The 22,267-nt window shown below is 29.7% G+C and overlaps 1 protein-coding gene across 3 annotated transcripts in view; it reads right to left on the reverse strand.

The window, feature by feature from the left end:
* The window catches only part of LOC147072591 (epidermal retinol dehydrogenase 2-like), an 89,898-nt gene that overhangs the window by 51,724 nt on the left and 15,907 nt on the right, over positions 1 to 22,267 (reverse strand). The window contains exon 1 of one of the 3 annotated variants that reach the window (XM_085947005.1): positions 10,346 to 10,645. The exons of the other annotated variants lie outside the window; for them this stretch is intronic. The gene's annotated coding sequence lies outside the window, so the exon portion shown is untranslated. Of the gene's footprint in view, positions 1 to 10,345; positions 10,646 to 22,267 lie in introns of those variants that run through there. 3 annotated transcript variants of the gene reach the window in all.

Genomic DNA, 22,267 nt, shown 5'->3' on the forward strand with positions numbered 1-22,267 from the left:
ACGGTTACATGTAAATTGTAGGTAAAACATTTCACCGTGATACAGTTCGCCGTGAGCTATCTTATCGAAAATATATGACCGTATACTATACGGTCTCCATCTCCAATTATATTAGATTAAATATGAACATTAATTCAATTTTCATAGCTGATTTTGCCAAAATTCATGAATTCAAGAATGAAAACCTAACCTAACCTAACAAATAATCCAGTATATCGGCTATTTTCAAAATTTGTTTGCTGCTGGCTTCCTGTAAATTGTAAACCGACTAGAACCGTGTTTTATTTAGACATGAATTTTATGTCAGTACTATACGACCCAAAGAGGTTGGACGGTCTTTAATATACGGCCATATATTATTTCCAATACCAATTTCATGGTGAAGTGTGATACAGCATATTCACATTACACATTGCGTTCAGAATTATATAAAAAACCTATTATGAAAAGCTAATATTATCAATGATTGATGTTCAAATTTGGATACTTACACAAAAAGAATGAATATTTATGTTTATATTTAAAGTGACGTCAGGTATATGTAGGGAATATAGTAACATACAGATGGCTTAATGTTCAAGGCGTTGGTGATCTGATATGACTGGCGTAGGACATGGAAATATAGGGTAAGGTTAACTGGGCTCTTTTAAATATATTTTTTATTTTTTATAATTTCATTTACAATAATATATTGCTGATTTTTTCGTACAGTGTAAGAAACTTATTTAAATTTGATAAAATTTACAATGAAACTATATGAAAGAGATCAAATCATCAAAAATTTTAAATAGTTAAAAGGGGGAGTCAGGCCACAGATTAACTTTGCCGCAGGGGTTGGTTAACTGAGCATAATTTGATTATACATTATGATAGTACTTACACATTTTTGTGAGTAATTTCATTTAAATTACCAGTTTTTTTTTAAATGATCAGTTAACTTACCATGCACTGTTAACCTCACTCTACACTACTCGCCATCGCCAACCTTCGACAGAAGACGGCACCAAGAGGAAAATAAGGGTAAGTTGTAATGTTCGTGCGTGCGCTATACACAATATTATTAAGTTAGGTGGTTAACATAAAATTTATATTGTTATGTTCTTTTAATATATATTTTATTCAATTTATTCTTTGCAGTGGATGAATAAATTATTGTCTATGGTGAATTGTGAATTATTATAAATTTGATTCTTAAACAGTGTTGTAGGTACCACGTTATATGAATTGATAGGGTAGTAATAATCTAAATCACAAAAAGAACTATAAAAAAATAAGTATATATGTATGTACATATTATATGCAATGCCGTGTACGCACAGTGAAATGTTTTGGAAAAGTCGTACAGTATTTATTATAATAACCTATGTAATTTATTTTGCAGTAAATTGTTTTATTAGATAATATAAAAAAAAACTTTTAAAATATGTTTAATTATGTATTTTATTTGTACTTATTCAACCAAATGTTTACATACATTAAACGTATAATTAAACATACACAATTCTGAAAACACCCATGAGAAAATATAGCCAATAGAAAAAATCTTTTTCGAAAAAAGTAAGACACCCGGCAGGATTGAACCTGCGTCTCTTGGGTATCGCGCCCTATGCATTATCACTATGCTACGACTTCCATGCTTAATTAAACATTTTTTAACAAAACAAAAGTATTTATTATGCCTAATAACATGTCGCCAAGAATTAACAGTAATCAAATAATAATTAATAATCTAATTAAGCTTAATTTTTTTCGCTGTATTTCGAGATTTGATGGGTGAGTGGAGCCGAATAATTATTTTTATAATATTGCCAACTCTAGTGTGTACACGTCTTAACAGTTGTACACGCGGTGTAGTATCTAGTGGCAGAATATTCGCCTCTAATAACGACGCACGCACAAAATAAACAAGAGTTTTTGAAACCCGTTGCTAAGGTGAGATTGGTACTTTTAAAAAATAAATTTTATATCGTGAGAAAGCATTATATCTGACAAACAATAAATTGTGATTTTGTAGCCTGCGTCGTCATTGAGTCTTGTCACGGCGCACGGTTTGAATACCACTGGTATTAAATAATGTATAAAGTTCTTATATTATGTCTGTACAATAAAATACTTACAATAAAAAAATGTGCATTCAACTATGTATATTAAGTTTGTATGCGGTAACAAAATAATTTATTCACAATATTATTATTCTATCGCGCTAATTGATTGACTTCTGTCAACAATGTTGCATAAAAATAATTGTTGATGATCAACCTTGAGAGAAAATCATGGCCGACTATTACAAAAATGTCTGACAAGTAATCCAATGTGATAATCATTATTAACGCTACAGTGATTGATTTTTCCTCCGTGATTAATGTAAACATATACTATAATGCATAAATGTAATATCATTATGTAATAAAATATCAGCAATACAATTATTTGGTGATATATTTTTATTAATAGTATCACCATTGCCAACTCAAATATAAAGTGAGGGGGGAGCAGATTTTCCGTGGGAGCCAGAATTTGATGTTCTGCCACTGCAGTTACGCGTTTGGCTATGAGGGTCACTGTTATTCAAAGTAAGAATTTATTAAACTATTTTTTATTCAACGAATAATTCACAAGATTTAAGTATGCCACATTCTTTTGTTAAACATACATAATTTGGAAACATCTCAGAGAAATAATATAAAACTACTAGAAAACATCTTTATGAAAAAAAATTCGATGCCCAGCGGGTTCGAACCTGCGATTCGCGTCATGTGCTCTACCAACTTGTGAATAATAAAAACAGTTATTATTGAGTATGTATTGTAATTAATTAATAATTTAATATTGATTATCACTAAATTGACAGGAGAAACCTGATATATCATAATATTAGTGTGGTTGGCAGGTTTAAAAGATATTCTAGTTTTGTGTGTGAAAGTTATATCATTATTAGATCAGTTATATAACACTAGTTATAAAACCAACACGATTAATAATTTAAAGTCATCAAATAATTAGGTTCACTTTCTAAATTGATTAATGTTTAACAGATAATGCTACATTCCTAAATCTTGTTCCTATTCAGTCAAATATAAAAAAAAGTTGATTAAATAATTAGCAAGTGCAAGTACGTAATATAACTGAAATTTGGAGAGATCCTGACACCGGTTTTTAATTAAGGTAATACTTTGATTCAAAATACAAAAGCCGACTGCCAAATAAATTAACGCAATTTAGCTACTAGTTAATCTCGTCGCAATCTGATAGAACGCACATAGCTTCATTGGTAGAGCATATGGGCGCAAAAACTAGGGGCGCGGTTTTGAATCCCGCTGGTCGTCGTATTTTTTTTTTTTTCAAAAAGATTTTTTTTTGTGAGGTGTTTTCAAATTATGTATATGAATTTATTGTTGATATATAATATTATTTAGCAAACATGATTCTTCAGAACAGGTAACGCTGGTACGCATTTCATCTGCTACGTTGACATGACATAACATGACATCTCAAAGTTGTGAATACGATTTATTTCCTTGACCTTGTGTGTCTAAATTTCTGCTCTATTAAAGAAAAAACTTACAGATGTGGAACAATATTTTGATAAGGATATGAAAACTTTGAATATTATGTCACGATTAATCAATCAATCAATGTTATTAAGTAATGCGTATATTTGATTTTTTCTTATCGCTGGGTAAAAAAACCACCATATGAAGTGTTCATGTATCATGTAGGTACATTTACGGTGACTATATTTTCATTGAAAATAATAAAAGATACATGTAAGGGTTGATAAAAGGTGTATGAAAGATTTAAAAGGGAAAAGGGCTGAACCCATAACAATATCAGAGTTTTTACAATTCGGAGCTCTGTTGTTATAAAACGGTGGGATCATTTTCATATAATCACATTTTATATTTAAACTGATTTTATTAGAAGCTAATTAATATATTAATTATAACAGATTATATTTTAGACAATAAAATGTTACAGTCTGGTTTGATACAGTGAATGCATTCAATGCGTCTTTCTTTAAGGTTGACTTGAATTGAAGTTGAATTGAAAACTATTTTGTTTAAGTATAAGTATTATAAAACAAACATTGATATTACGTATGGCATTCTCGACAAAATTCGTAAGATGGAAGTTTGAAACAATGAGCGATAAATCAAATATTTATCAAACGCATTTCCAGACATTCATTATACTGCTTATTAAAACTTCATAAGAATAATATAAAATTGCGGGGCTATAACACTGTCGCCAGTTTGGTGAAACATGAATAATGCAATTCGTTTATGTGGGATGTTTTGATCATATTGTAAGGACAAAGAAAACGCTGTCCTCTGAAAATTCTAATGAGAACAAACCCCGAGGGAAGAAAAATAATTGGAAAATCAATGGTTTGACTACATTATTCTTCAAAGCTCAGGGTAGGTAGTCAAATATGTTCAGTGTTAGTGGAGTCGGAGAAGAACTATACACGATTGTAGAGCCAAATGCTGAAGAAATTTCATATAATTGGGCTCAGCCATCATTATTTACGATACAAAAATTAGCTGGTTGTTTTTTATATTTGACATCACTTTCCATTGTTAATTTCTTAATTAAAGCAAATTCTTACTGCGATTCCACATTGAAAATATATTTAGATAATAGAGTCTTCGACTTTAACACATAAATATCAACATTATTAATAATTGTTACCATATATGTATTGTATGTAATACATAAATAATTGATGTGAAAAACGTACTGCGCATATACACGATTTGCAGTTTGGATTATAAAGCTGATCGCCATCTACTTTAAACGGAAAAACGTAATAAATAATAAAAAATAATACTTAGACATGGTTTTTTGAGTAGAAAAAAATCTAAATAAAAAATAACTACCTACTGCCCTTCACAACAAGTTACGAATGGTCACCATATACATTATACATATTTAAGTAAATATGACCTTTTAATTTATATCAAGGTTTTTAGTAAGTACATAAATTAGTTTCAATCAAAACTAAGTTGGTACATAATATATTTTAATTGACTTTAATTGGACGAAACCCGTCCTTATCTCTTGATTAAAAGTGGAATAAGTACTACATAAAAATTGCGTTTTATTAAATAAAAACAACAATACATTGCAGTTCCACCATGAATTGACAGTTAACAAAATAAAAGAAATTATTGAGTAGATGTAGATCGTTTAAAATAAAATACCTAATCCTTTTTAATGCAAAGTAGAAACTTATTTTGTTTTAATTTTTGTAATATTCGGTATTATTCGATGATTCATATAATTTTTGTATAATATATAAAACACAAATTATGTTTGTTTCTTCCTTCTAATTTTGAATTTTTACCGCGGATGAAATTTGCTTATTTTGGATTCGATTTTAATTTGGTGTTCTTTTGTTTGACTTTTACTGCTGTCAGAATTATTTTTTTACAACGTTTTTATTAGGTCGTATTCTTATTTGTCCGGTAAAAATCTTGCAATCGATTTTTAACTAACTTCCCGACTAGCTAGACATTTGAAACTTTTAGAATATATCAGAACACGATGCCAATGCATTTTTTAATACTTTTAGCCATCTTTAATTAGAATTGAATTAATTTTCAATTAATTATGTTTTGTATGAAAAGTTATTTCGGAAGAAATCCGTAATCCAATCCACTATTATTGGTCCTAGCAACTAAATTATTAATACATACGTGCGTTACTATGTAAATCAATATGAAATGTCAAAATGATATTTCAGTATTATTTCTATCAAGTACAAATTTTTTTAATCGTTTAAGTTAGTCAAGTCAAGTTTATATGATTCAACAGAAAATTTTAAAACGTTGTATAATATACTTACAAAGTTCTTTTTATCTTGTAATTATTTATTTTGACAATATTACATCCTGAGAATAAACAGTTATTTTGATATTGACAAATGTAATTATATTATTGTTTTGAAGGAAGATAAATGTATATCGATGAACGACGCGACCTTGTGCGAAGCCGGGTAATTTAGCTAGTATTATATAATACGACTAAATAATCCGTAGGTGTCGCCGCCTTCATCAGAATTCGCCTATAGATTGCCTAGAATTGTATAGAAAGCGTCAAATGGGGTGTGCTAACATATAACATTTACATAATTACAAGCATTGGCTTTTTTATTCATCAACGAATTTTGAATAAATTATTTATTATCCTGAATGAAACATGTTTATTTTTAGAAAATAAATCTAATTTATATGTAGATAGGCACACACGAAATGCGTTGCTTATTTCATATATTTAGGTATACCCACAAAGATTTAAATGTAATGTAAAAATATAATGCACTGTCATTATATTTTATTTTCATTTTTTCCGGATACCCACTTGTACCGGTTTTATTTGCGTATTAATTTTGCGTATTAATTTATTTAAATGGTACTGTTCGGTTATACCGGAGGCAGCGGAAAACGCATTTTGAAAATAGTCGATAAACTGAATTATTTGTTAGGTTAACCTAACCAAACCTAACCTAACCTAACCTAACCCAACCTAACCGAACCTAAACTAACCCAAACTATCAAATAATCCAGTTTATCGGCTATTTTCAAAATGCGTTTTCCGCTGCCTCCGGTATAACCGAACAGTACCATTTAAATAAATTTCTAAGTTATATGAACGTTTACTCGTGACAAATGGCACGATTCATGAAAAGATTACCCCCCCCCTCTCTGAGTAGTTAGTAGTGTGTCCATTTCTGATGACGTATGTACCGATTTGCACGCAAATGGAAAATATAACATGTCGTATGTTCAATGTATGTTTAATCTTGATCCAGAGCAAGTACTTAAGTATAGTTGCGCAAATGTCTAATAATAATTCATCGGAAAAAAATTAATATAACCCCCTTCCCCCCGCTGGGCAGCGCAATAATGCTTTCAATTTTTTGTACAATATTTTTTATCATCCGTGCTCGTGTCGTTTCTGGTCACAAAGGACGTCGAAGGGCAACGGAAGTAAACTAGACATCGCGAACCCGATAAACAATTACAGTCCTATTAAACCGTTTATGTCAATTAATACATTTTGTATCCAATCAGTGAGCTGACTTTTTTAAAGGAAAGATATTTTCGTTGTTGAGTATATATTCTATATTACAAAATGATTCTTCTCGATTCGCCGCCTTTCGAGTAACTGCCGCCCACTAGCGACGCTCAACCTGCCTACCTCCACGGGACATCAGTGGCTCCGCTCAAAAGCGAAAATGGTTATTTAATATACACACGGATTTATGTAAAAAAAAATATGGATAGTGCTATTTTATATATTAAAAAGAAAAATTTGGTGTTTTAATTTAATTTTTCCTAAGACTACATACCTACACATTAGTTTTATGATATTTTTAATTCCGTATAACATATGTAATAATAATATGTCACATATTATGAAAACAATTTGTTAAAATGTATATGTTACTATAATATAAATATTTTTATGTTAAGCCATTTTATTCCTGATGCTATAAATTTGGGGACGGCAAATTTCGGCTGATACTCGGGCGGCAACCGCCCTTGGCATGGACCTGTGCATTGGATATGCCCCATTATCGCATGACTGTTTGATATTTTGTAGTGATTCGCAAGAAACTGAATAGCATATTATAACCAGTCGGTCGCCTGGGTGTGTCATACTGTTTTGCTAAAAGTGGATATAACTTTTTCAATATTTTTTTCTGGAATCGGAGTTTTATATAATACAATACAGGTAAAACGAGTTTTCCTGTTTTATCTGCAAAACCAAAACTAGTAGTAATAATAATTTATGTTATGTCTATGTCCTTGGTATTTTACTATTCTTACGTAAAAACAACAACATTATAATATATGCGAATAATTATTGGTTCAAAATTATAAATATAAAATATCCGAAATGGAAAAGATGTTTCAAGATTCGAGAACATATTTGTTTCTAATATAGAGATGTTATATGCTATATCAGAATATAATACCGAGGGTATACTGACAGAACGCATTATTTCAGTTTTTGCTGTTTTTCTGTTTTAAATGCTAAAATGCATACAATTTTACGCTCTACATCCTGGTAAAACGCACAAAGGCGTAGGATATAATGGTGAGAAAATAGAAACATTATTAAATCATATTGTTATTCTTTTATTCTAATAGAAAGCATGATAATGACCTAATGCGTTCTGCGTATACAAAATACAGGACTTGAAACATGTCGTATATTGTGTTTGCCATAAAGGTTAGTCTTTATAATGTAGAAAAAATGTTTTTAAATCATAAAAAATCTACGTGGGAGAACGCTTTGAAAAAAAAATTAAAGTCCTTTTTGCGATTATCTCAGAACTTTCTGTCTGTATACCCTCGATACTATTTCATATTGTTTAATTACCTTTAGTGTTGGTTCGATTACACATTTTTCAGTTCCTTATTATGTTATATTTGTGAAATTGGCACAATATTACTGTCATAATGATGTACTTACCTATTCATTTTTGATGCTACTTTTAATAAATATGTTTTTTTATATTTCAAGCCGTTTCTGTCTTTAAATGAGCACACTGGATACACCAGTGGCGATGGGTGGAGGTAGGCCGTTAAGATTCAATATAAATAGTGCACATTAAATTTTATCAGTCATACTTATTTGTTTACGTTGAATTAAGAATACATACACGTAGGTAATATTATTAGAGTAGGTTATTTTTCTTAATTTTGCCTAAACCAAACCATAATAGATAAAAAATATTCTACTATCTATAAAATGTCCTATAAGAATATTTTTTTACTATTATATTATGGCGGCATTTACGCAGGGCTTAATATTGAATTTTAAAAACTGACCAACACTGCAATTTCTTCCCTTAGTTAGTTCAATGCATACAAATGCGTATGACTGACTAAGTTTAGTGTGCAATATTTTTATGTCGGATCTTAACAGCCTACCTCCACTATTTGCCACTGGGGTACACAGTTGGTTTAAAATTTGGTTACAATAATAATTGTAACAAGTTTTATCAGCAAGTTTATGTTAGGTTACTTTGTGTTTAGGTTTATTAGGTTTATCAAATCACGTAACTGTCACGTGTTACCCTACAGGCAAATAATTAAATAAATTAAATAAAAAGTCTATGTAATAACGGAATCCTATCGGGTGTTTAATTGCCGAAATAATTAAACGATCACGACTCATTTATTCAGATATTTAAAAATTGCATAGAACGACCAGTTTTATTTTTCTACCATTATTTATGATTTTAAATTATTAATTTATTAGAATATGTAGGTGATAAGATATTTTCATGATCGCGTGTTGATTTTACTAGACAATTTTAAAAACAAGACACACATTCTCAGCCATTAGACGTAGGTCGTAAAAAGTAATAAATGGTAAGTTTCCGTAATATTTCACTAGTCAAACAACCATATTAAATGAACTGTTTTATCTAAAAACCGACAACACGGTTGAGTTGCGTCAGAAAGCGTAGGTATGGTGACCTTAAAATGATAGGAATGTTTCTGAGATGTTTTTGGTGGGATAATCTGTTCTTTAAAATTATAATAATATGATTATGTATTTTTATCCTTATAGCCTTCTCACAGGGGCAAAACAAGGTTTTTTGTGACCCGGGACGGTAACAAAAATGCGGCCTATATTATTTAACACAATGGCTACGGGGACTTTTAATTGATTTTTTAATTAAAATTAAAATTCAAATTTAATTGGACTTTTAATTTTTATCTGCTGGATTCGATAACGCAATTCGATAAGTATTTCATGTAACAACTAGGTTCTAGTTAAAATCGTCGTTAATAACCAAGATGCCCGTAGCTTAATTGAAAAAGCGTACTGGCGCGAATCCATCAGATACAGGTTGAATTTCCGTCGGGTGTCATATTATTTTCTACAAAATGATTTTTTCTAGTGTGTATATGCATGAGATGTTTTCAAATTATGTATATTCAATATAAATATTGTGTGGGTATGCGTATTTTTTAAAAATTATTATTCAGCAAAAAGAGTTGCACTGTATGAGATTTCACAAGTACCTACACAGAACACACTAATTGTGAGAGAAGTGTACAAAAATATTACTATAATCTTAAAAAGGTTCGATTCCTCCATAATTTTGATACTTGACAATGGAATTTTACTTCCTTCTTACACTTTCAACCTATACAATGTCCCACAATCTGCAAATGGTCCACTAATGTTTGGTATTAGATTTAGGATACATTATAGCCACGGCGATGGCGAAATGTTTGGAATATGATTTGGGCGAGTTATTAAAAAAATGTCCACAATTTGTCTATTAATATTCTTAAGAAAAACTTTTTGCACTCACCCACCACCTCTATTTCACCCCTGAGCTTTCATATTATGAATAATGCACTATACTATACACTTATAAGCGTTTTCAACACACCTTCTTATGATTAAATTTTAGATTATAGAAAAATAAATATAACTTTGTTGTAAATACGAGTCACTACGAAGTAATAAAATAATATACAATACGTCATGTAAGCAGATAATAGGTAATAATTTAAATACGTATCATACAAAAATATGAAACAATATATATAGACAAGATATTCCCGAGATCTGCAATGTCTAACGTCTGAATCTTATTATGCATGTGAATATTTTCTGTAAGCAAGGAACGTTTGTAGAATAAGAACATCCTGGCTCAAAAAACTGGTTTGAGTTCAGCACAACGTTCCCGCTCATAGCAGATAAATAAGGAAATTATTTTCAAAATAAACGCCCACATCCGGTTACGGATATGATACAATAAGAAAAATAAAACATTAATTTAAAAAAAAATCAAAATCTACTAGATAATAAAATTAGTTCGCACACTTTCGATACGGATCGATTTTGTCTGCTTAGTCGACCATTATCAATTAAAAATATAATCATTATACTTACTGTATTCTAATATTTATCAATTGATAGTATGCCTATTCGCTTAGAATAATAATTGAAAGTTAACACTATTAACGTGGCCATTCAACAATATTCTAAAAAGTCATTCTTTGCAGATTCATAATATAAATTTGAATTCTATTTACTTCAACTTCTAGTCAACGAATAATAAAGTCAAAATGAATATGACATACAATAACCTACGGACACTTCGCACCCTCGAAACTAAACCGCCACAAGTCCAAATTTACGTGTTTTGAGTTAATTACTACGTTTCATTGTCTATCGTCCATAGTATATGTATCGAAAATTTCATATCTCTAAGTCATCAAATTCAAGTCAAAACTTCATTCAATATCTAAACATATTTCAAAAACACAGTACAAAAATGTGAAAGGTAAAAACTTCAAAGCTGATTTTCTCTGTTTGACGTTTTTTGGATTATGGCAGTTTAGTTGCGAGGGTACGACTTATGTACGTGATATATAATATTAGCAATATTATGAAATTATAGTGCCTGTACACGTGAATAGATTTACTGGTGTGTATTTTAAACTATCGCGATAATAACAGTTTACACGTAAAAGTACTGACTGTCTCGTCAATCTCATTCTTCAAGCGTAAACGAGACGCAATGTTGTCACTATCGTTATACTGCACAGACGCAGATATCACAGAGTCCAACTGTCGCGTGAAAATTCAGAAGCTTCTGAACTTTTTAAATCCATGCATGCAATATTGCAACTTGCGCGATAATACGTGTTTACACGTGCATTTTTTTGTTATGGCCGCGATAATACGTACTGTCAGCAGTAAATTCACGCACGTGTAAACGGAGTATTACTTGAAGAGGTTTTAGCAATCATTACGATTAATATATCATTATGGGCCCTTTATATTTACATAGTTATATTGTCGCTAAAATTAACTATAATATACAATACACGTACCTACGTTGAATTTTCTCGACAATAAAATTTAGAACATGCATATTGTTATAATTTTATTGTAGCGATAGTACCTAAACGTGACAATAAAAATTATGCCACATCTCTATACGTTAAGTATCTATCTACATAGTTTTTGGTAATTTCGAATTTAATTAATAATTACACACATACGTTAAAATATAACTTTTGAACTGTAAATTGGAATGTACCCATGTAAAATGGAATGTTTCAATTCTTATGTTTTAGATTTAATTAAAATATGTTTTGAAACTAGATCTCACATTGCTTAACAAAATATTTCATTAGTTAGGTTAAATGTTTTTTTTTAGATATTTAAGCGAAGACAACGCCAATTATAATATTATGCAGAAACATTAACAACTTAATAAAACCAACGATAGTATGGTCTAAATTACTAATATACAAACGTGTGGACCTAGATTTTTTACGATCGATTGATCAACGTATTTATTTAATTGGGCATCGCCTTACAATACTGTTGTAACTGTAAAACTAGGAAAAATCATTTATTGTTATGAAACTTTAGAAAGAGTTTATAAATATTACGAAATATCATAAAATATTGTCAAGCGTATCGTAAGTCTTCACAACGGAACAAATCGTAATGCATTCAAATCAGCCATCAGGCCGTTCGAAACGAACGATATTGGAAATGTAAACCAAATTATCAGACTCGATGAAGATTAATCATTCAAATATATCCATAGGTTATCAGTTTATTTTATCGTTTTTGACTGAAATGATTTTGTAATTATTATTCTTGCGATGAAAATAAATAAACTAAAGGATACGGCTTGTTTACAATGGCTTAGTACTGATAATTAGTATTCGTTACTCACACTAATACTGACACATGTAAACATGACGAATACCAATAAACATCAGTAAAAATGCAAATGCGAGTGAATAGAAACCCATCCTATTTACTAATCGTTAGTACGTACCCTCATCACGAATTCACTCGCGCTCGCAACGTGTAAACCGCCCAACCCTTGCCCAGCTAGTGTTTAGTGACAAATAAGAATACGGGCAATTTTGTTTTGCTATACAATACATTTTACAACGTTTTTATTAGCTCGTATTCTTGTTTCTCCGGTGGTTGTTTGTCCAGTACAAATCTTGCAATCGATTTTTAACTAACTTCTATTTTGAAAAAAAATATGCAATGTTGAATTCATATTAATTTATAAAAGGTAAGAATTATTTCGATCGCAATACTTTCTCCCAGTAAGTATGTAGGATAGTTAATTAATTATACAATATTTATTGTAATGAGTATGTAGTGTTTTTATTTTAATTGTAGCTTGTGAATCGGGGAACTAAAGTACCTCTCATATTTATTCTCTTTTGTTTTATGGTTTAATCAATTAGCAATACGATTTCATACAAAAAACGGCGTGAAAATCAATTCACAATAACTTCTTTAATGTTATTAACAATTTATTTTGCTTATTACATGTTATGGTTTTGACTTTAAATAGCATAAAGGTGTAATAATAAAATATGTATCATTAAATCAGTGACATATTAATTTATAATTCGTATTTAATATTATATTGTCGTATAAGCATCCGCCATTAACGTGTGAAAAGTAATGAATATTGTCATACATTTATAATAATATTAAGGGGGGACATGCTCGTCGAAGGTCAAAATTGAGTTTTTATTATATTTTCAAACCATGATCCTGGACACTCCTTAAACGTTGTAGATAATCTATTTATTTATTTACTTCAATTATAGTTTGTCAATTTATGGCTACGGCCGTATGTTGTAGCTTAACCACTGGGGAATGACAAAATAAATGGCGTATTTCAAAAAAACACTACCTTATTCTTAGGTCAATAATTATTATAAAGCAATCATTATTCATAAGATGTTTATCACACTTGAATGGTCAAAGACATAGCTTATAATAAATATCTTTAGAATCATCTTCAAATGTGTTAATCTTGCCGATTTTTTGAATAATAAAATGCCTAATTCTTGTCAAATTTGGGATCACAGAGATTATCAATATAATTTTTTATCGTGAATATTTTACAAAAATTATCTCGTAATAAATTATACTAATGGTTTCATAAATGCGTTTAAAAATTAATAAACGGAAAAAATCTTAACACCACTGCACAGTTATGTACCGAAATATGACTATATTCTAAAACATTAGAGCGAGAGGTTTAAAAGAATACTATTTTATGTAACAAAAATACTTTATGCAGTCATCAAATGTTTAAAATAACTATAAAGGATAATAAGGCTTCAAAAATATATAAATAGATTATCTACAACGTTTAAGGAGTGTCCAGGATCATGGTTTGAAAATACAATAAAAACTCAATTTTGACCTACGACGAGCACGTGGGCCGTTAAGTATGTTATAATTGTTTTCATATATACAGTTATTTTATTATTTTTATTTAATTGTTTCTACACTCCTATGTAGATCTGGGCCGCCTCATGAAGAGGTTTCTATATCAGTTAGAGTTATTATGGATAAATTAAAGACGTAACATAATGTCTTCTTTGTATACATATTCTGAATAAGTTTATTAATATTAATGGGACTGTACAACACCACATAAATATTGCCTTATATATTTATGTATATTATTGGTTCGCAATAAAAGACACAGTCAATCAACAATCTGACCATGTCCGATCCTAATATGATCATATGGGCCTCCACAGAGTGGAGGAGGTTTGTATTAACAGATTTCGTTTTTACGAGAAATGGACGTCACATAGACACATAGAATTTTCTAAATATGCAGCTGGGTGTTATATCATGAAAATTCAATAAAGTCCACTGTGCTAATTTTTCGAGCGAACAAAAATTGTGTAATAGAGATATATGAAAAAGGTTCATCCATATCACTATAGACAGACATACAGACTACAAAAAAAATGCGTTTTATTAAATTAAACAACAATACAATGCAGTTCCACCATGAATTGACAGTTAACAAAATAAAAGAAACTAAGTTTTTTTGTCTGTTCTAGTCCTTCTCTTTGTTTTTCCGTGTTTGGTTATAGTAACGGTTTCACTTGAAACGTAGGAAGTTCTCTGTCATAGCGTTCCAAATACTTAAACCTATGCAGATTTTTCACAATCTGACATTTTAGCCATAGTTTTTTTATAACCTAGCTATATTACTGTATTTTGAACATAATTACATATTAAACATAAAACCAATACGTATGTAGAAACTTTGATCTGTTGGCGCAAGTTTATTAAATGCAATAAAACTAGCTTATACATTTTATAAAGATGAGATGAGTATATATGTTTGTACTAAAAGTGAATTGGATTAATTATATCATAAAGAGCATGAACTCGGTGAGCACCTAATTTTTTTTGGGTACCTTAAGCCACGACTGTAGTAAGCAAAAGCTTAAGTTTATCCAATGTAGCTTCAAATGCAAATCATACGAAAATAGGAAAAATGTCTATGGCATTCAAATACTCTTTGCTTATTGTATTAAAGTCTTCATTTGTCTTTCTTTATTCATATCGTTTTTTGTTCTTCATCCAGTAATAGTGCGATCATGGTCAGATATTCAAAATATGTGGTTAACATGTTCCAAATGAACAGAGCGTTCTGAAGCGATTCTTCCTACATGCTTGTCGTGCTTGTCAGTGTGAAAATTGTCGAAAATATCGTTTCTGCTTCGTTACATGTCTGACACGTTTGATATTAGTAGGTATGAACGGACCTTGAAATGTGTTAAATTCATTTTAAAAACTCAATTGAAATAGAAAATATTGTTGATGATGTTTATTTAGTTTTAGACTGATTTCACGAATGCAGTATATAGTAAAAATCGTCAACGTAGTCTTTAAAACACAATAATAAAATTTACCTTTAAAAAATTTGTTATAAATGGATATTTTTCATGACAGGAGTTTTAAATATTTATTTTCCCTTATAAACCGACAACAGAAATAATAATTAACTATCAAATAATATCATTATGTTCAAAACTTTCGATATGTATAATATGAATAATTGAGAGAGCTCAGAAATATTGGTATACCTATAAATGCCTAACTCGTTATTATTATATTAAATTGGACTTACTTGGTCCAAATGCACCTAATTAGCATAAGTGTGAGAAATAATATTAAGAATCTTAAAAAGTTTTCATGTATATTATGAGAAACGAGGCGTCTTTATTAAGTTCACCTTCATACCACCTACCAACCAGACCAGCAATGTTTCGAGCGAATAAAAAAAAATATTTTACAGATATTTTTCATTTTTTTTTATAATATCATTTTTGGTTTGTAATAATTGGGATACTAATTGAAGAGCTGAGAATTAAGCTGGGATGAGGCTGAAGTGGTGTATAAACTAAACTAAAAAATAGAAGGAGTTTGCATATTGTCTCGATGAGTAAGAGCAATAAATTCCCCAGTGCAACTGCTTTGTAGGATATTAGTTGTATACGAACTGTTCTAACAGCAAAGTTTCCGTGAAACGTACTTGCACTTGCTAATAATTCAATAAAGCATTTATTTTATTCAACTAATATATTATCATAATTTGAGGATGTGCCGTTCTATATATTGAATATACATCATTTGAAAACACCTCAGAAAAAATATGACACCCGACGGGAATTGAGGTTCAAGTTATATTAATATAATTAGTATCAGCCGTACCATAACTGCAGTATGATTTAAGTATTGCTCTGTGTTTTCATTGATGTTGTTTATTTGTTTTTTTTTAATTTTAATAGTAGTTCTTTATATAAAAAGCTTTTATTTGAAAACTGATAGCAATTCAATTTATTAAATATGGTTGGTATGCTAATATTTAATCTAATTTGATTTTTTGTAAATTAATGTTATAGCTGATTGAAAGATAGTGGCACAGTTAACCTAAAATACTGTTTTTTTTATAATTAAGATACCAATACACATTTCGGTTGACCTTTGCATAGCATTAATTTTAATTAGCACAAAGTAAACATGTAATAAATGTAACCGGGAGCGAATTGACCTAGCTGAATAGCAATAAAAACCGCGGATAAATGCATTTTTTGTTAAACATTTTTATTGCAAATCCATCAATCCACACAACGCATGTAGGTATATATTCGAAATATGATATGACAGTAATTTAAATTTAGAATTCATTTCAATACTTGTCATTTATTTCATGGCAATACTTGGTTTTAATATTTATTGTTTTGTTTTCAATGTTATGTGCATATTTAAATGTCGACTGACTAGAAAACTTTCAGGATCAGTCTCAGGTACCAATCCGGGCCTGTATTTAACCAACTATTTAATCTAAGAATACGTCAAACAACACATTTTACTTACTTATTCTTCAGTATACTAAATGTCGCTACACGTTTTGTTTGGTTTAAATGTTAACTTAGCATACATATTATATAATTATGTACATAAATAAATGCCTGTATGAAAAACCATACAGAGCAAAGCAAATAAATAGTAGGTACTTTAATAACACGTTCACCTTAAACTCTGAACAAACTTTTTCTAGAAATTATATGATAATGACATTATAACAAATTTGTACTGTTTTATAATAATTAGGTATCCGGATTTTGTTGATTTGATCCATCAAGATACACATCTGCGCGTAAATAAATAAGAATGTTTTAAAACTGTTTAAAAATCTATAGGCACTCTTCACAAACATTTAGATACCCTAGTTCTATATGGAAACGACTGAATTTTTTATCTTTATAATTTAGTAAAAACAATTCTAAGATATCTCGAATGTGTCATAAAGGTAGTCTTCATAATGGTGTTATAACCGAAATAGCTATCGATGTAAAACAACGTCCTGTATAAATTAATTTAATATGTATTATCTTTTGTAAAATGGAAATATACCAAGTCAATGCTGACTCACTTTATACTTTGGACGCTGAAGACGCACATGCGCGTAATGACCAGGCGGCCGATCGATGTAATTAACGTGCATTTTAAAGGTGCTAATTAAAAAATCATTATCTACTCAGCAGCGAATGCGTTAATAAATCGAATAATTATTTTTAGGATTCTTCTTCTGCTCGTGCCATTCCCTAACGGAAGTCAGCAACCATCATGGCAATATTTGCTTTATCACCTGCTTCTAGGACCAGTACTAACTATTTATAGATGTTCGCCACTAGAATGGATCAATATTTTTATTGTATCTGAGAATGTCTGAGTTGATTCATTATTCCATTAATTTCCATTAATCATTGCTAATTCTATTTTCCTAAATCAAGATTCTTGAATTATCATTATCTGATGACCATTAATCTCAGAATAATTCTGTATATAACTAGGATATCGATTTGTATATACAAATTAAATGTTTAATCTTAAAGAAATCAATGCGTAGTCTCATCGAGTGTTATTCTATTTAAAACACGTAAGTTTATACAATATTGACTTTTCAACCTATCTACATTTAATTTGATGGATATTTCTGTAGTTGGAAATATGCGATGAGTTTCACGCAAATATTTGTGTACCTTCGATCATTTGTGTAGCGGAAAAGTTTATAAACAATCGTATAATTTGTCTTCATGCAGATAGATATAAGGATATTGGTCTTGACAGGACTGATCTTCGTTCTTAGCGGATTTTTTACACAGAATATCGCCTATGATATGGTTTTATAAAAACCTATTAAAGACTGCTTTGTTATTTGTTATAATTCGTGGTTATTGAATTATCACTATGTGTACTTATATATAATCCTTCCCCTTTACCGATGATTCGAAAAGAAACTTAGAGAAAGGAGGAGAAGAATTAATTTATAGTATACAATAAAATTTATTAGAAGGCAACAGATTTACCGTTTATTTTCTTATGAATAAGAAATACACAAGGTGTGACATGATAATGTATCATTAAATAATATTATATATTTATTTTCAATAAATACCATTCAACTGTTGCATTCGCAATTAGTACATAGTAGACACATTTTGTAATAAAACATAACCTAAGTGGAGGTAATAATGAATGCAATTATTATTAACCTTCACAGTTTGAAATCAACTACCTAGTAATTAGATTTTTTCTGCTCAACAATTGATTATAATATCATTATTATATATTGTACAAATTATAATATTTTAATTGGTATATATTCAAAGATAATCAATACAATAATGATAGTAGATACAGACGAATTATTAAAAAAATCTGAACCGGGATTACAATACATTTGATATTGGGAACTATCGTTATTTCAGTTTTTTATCAATAAAATCATCCGTATTAAATCAGATTCAAGAGTGTATATTTTTTATATCCAAACGTTAAATTTGTGAACTTTTTTAAGCTGTTTTGATTTTTTGACAAATTGTTTTCCAACCCTTGGCAAACTAATGATATTTTTTCCCCCAGAATTAGGTGTACGAGCTTTTTTAACAACTCTTACCAGGCCTGCTTACGTATCTCCTCAACCTATCTTATAAAAATCAGATGTGATACAAATGAAGGAATTTACTTAACTGGGATCCTAGATTAGTCTTTATTTTCCTGGTCAATTCTCACCAAACCGAGGCGTTCGGCAACACGAATGGGTTATATTAACATACTTTATTATGTAATATATTGGAAAGTTGCTTTATTTAGATTAAAAATAATTGTATTTAAATAGTTATACTTATATTTTTTTTAGACGCAAAACTTATAGCCACTACTTCGAATTTGGGATGCGGACAATTTGTCACTACTCAACCGTTGTGCAAAAATAGAAATATTAATATTAATAAAAATAGAAATAACAAATTGATATTGAAATTTATTTTCATTGACTTATTATCTATATATTATTTTGAAGGTGCATTTCTATTACATATTTATTGAAATAAAAAAACACGTTTAAAATATAATTTTAAAAATATCTTCGACCTTGTATTTATAATGCAGTGTTAAATAATAATAAAAGAGATCTTTTGATCGGCTTTATTATTACATTTATAATATAAGCATCTTTTTATTAATGGCACCATCTTGATAATGCATTGGCAAGGTTTCTAAACCGATCTATTATTATGACCGGAATAAATTAAAGAAAACAAACACGTTTTTATGTAAATTTGTAATTTCGCGTAGTTTTGTCACAATAAAATTTAAAAGAAAATCAATAGGCGTCGTCCGATCTCACAAGGTCGGCTTTATCACTGTCAAGTGTCAGATAACCGCACGTACGTATTTTGGTTAATCTACATTTTACCAGATGATTATTGTAAAATATAAACTGCACTACTATTGTAGAACTATTTCCTCGAGTCAAGCTTTTCAGACACCATTAGCGAGGGGTGCAAGACTAGTAAATGCACTCCCCAAAGACATTTTATTTTTGAAACTTTATTTTATTGTATAAAATTGTTTATGTATCTTTTATTATTATTATTATTATTATTATAATCTCATAATGTGTACGTCCTGAATTTTGATTTGTTATGTCCACAATGTTTTATTTTCTAAAGAGCGTACTTCAGTGAAACTGAAAATAATTTTCAACAGTAGGTGCGACGAAATTTCTCACTCGTCGCCTGGACTCGCCAATCTGAGACTGACGGTCGAAGTGTGCGCACGTCGATTTGTTTTGTCATTTCGTCGGATGAAAATATTCTTAAATCGTGTAAAGATGACTAAAAAACTTTACCTATGTACTTAAAAAAGAAGACATGTCAATATATATACTATTATTATTAGCAATATAACAATAAACATAACATTAAATGGACGCATGTTGGATTTTTATGACAAATTATATTTCTTTCGGCACGCGTCATTTTCACAATCCGCGCATCGCGTATCCACGATCTTTTTAGACAATGTCTCAACTGAAGTATAGCCTTAAATAAACAAATTATAAACATACGACATAAGCGTGAAGTTCGATAGTTTTGACATGACATAGTTGGAATAACGCCGAGTGAGAGAAAGCGATGCAATAGGCTTCATGTATGAACAGTCTTAAATAATAACGAGCAATAATTAAATTTACCCTATGTAATTTATGTGCAGTAGAAGAAATTGCAAACTGCGCAATTTCAAGGTTAAGTTATTCCATTAGAGTGTTTGGAAACTATGAAGAATATCCAACGATTCTCCTAGCCTTCCATCTCTAATTATCTTGAATATAAAAATAAATACGTATATTGGAAACTCAATCGTATAACTCATTTACCTATTATTAAATACCTCTCGACTAGGGATTCTAATCCCGGGATCCCGAACTATTTTCGACTCCCGGGATTCGTAAACATAATTTATGGAAAATAAAATAAAAACGAAAATATATCAGCAAAAATACTTATAACTACATTAGAAATAAACTGAGTTTGAATGAAGTTTGATTTATTACCCATGTATAAGTTGCCAATTCATTATATTTTTTCACATAAAATTAATAAAAATGAGAAAGATTGAAAAAACAATGCTTCGCACTTTTAAAAAAGTAATTCCACCATGATCTCATACGTTTTACGGCAGTTTCATATTTGGCTGACTAATTAGATTTATGAAGAGGAATGGCCATAAACCATGATTTGCTTTGCTTGATCTCGCTAACCCATTCAATAAGTCTTTACTATCAGAAACAGCAATCTCATATAATATAATGTAAACACTAAACACAATATTGATTTTACGAAATTTTATAAATGAAAATCGTTTAGATTTGAAAATAGTTTAACATAAATTAAAAATTCCAAATAACATGTACGATGCAGATAATAGAATACACATTAGACACAGACAACAGAACATTTGAAAAATATAATAAATAAATCAAGAAACATTTATTAGAAGTCTGTATCATTCAACCTGAATCAAACCGTTTGGTTTGGGACCGTTTGGTAAATGTCCACGGAAACGCTTTTCTGACGACTAATTAGCGTTGCCAGTACTTAAAATTAATTCATAACATATTAGTCTCTAAAACAGAAACATATTTATTGAAACGTCCACTTGTTATAAAATTCTAACCTCCTACCGTTGTCTACAATAATACAAATTCGTATTCATTCATTTTAAATGTACAAAATATAAAGAATGCTTCGTGAATAGGTAGTCATTTAGTTAATTTATAAGATTTATAGGTATGAAAAGTTTTTAAAAATTACTTTTGATAAGAGCTTTTTATAATTGACCACTTGTTCATGTCGACAGTATGATTTTGTGACTTAGACGACAATCTAACATATTAAATTGATAAAATTCGTTAGGTAGGTAATATAAAGATTATTCCGGGTTGATTTAACACAGTTTGTAGTTTGGAAATTCCGTTACAAAATATAAATAAAATGAAAATAAATTCTTGGTCTGACATAATAATTATAGTAATGATATTAAATCGAACTCTTTGCATAGA

The sequence above is a fragment of the Rhyacophila brunnea genome, unplaced genomic scaffold (assembly GCF_057557595.1).
Source record: "Rhyacophila brunnea isolate RB1 unplaced genomic scaffold, BYU_Rbru_1.0 scaffold_2, whole genome shotgun sequence".
Classification (NCBI taxonomy): domain Eukaryota; kingdom Metazoa; phylum Arthropoda; class Insecta; order Trichoptera; family Rhyacophilidae; genus Rhyacophila; species Rhyacophila brunnea.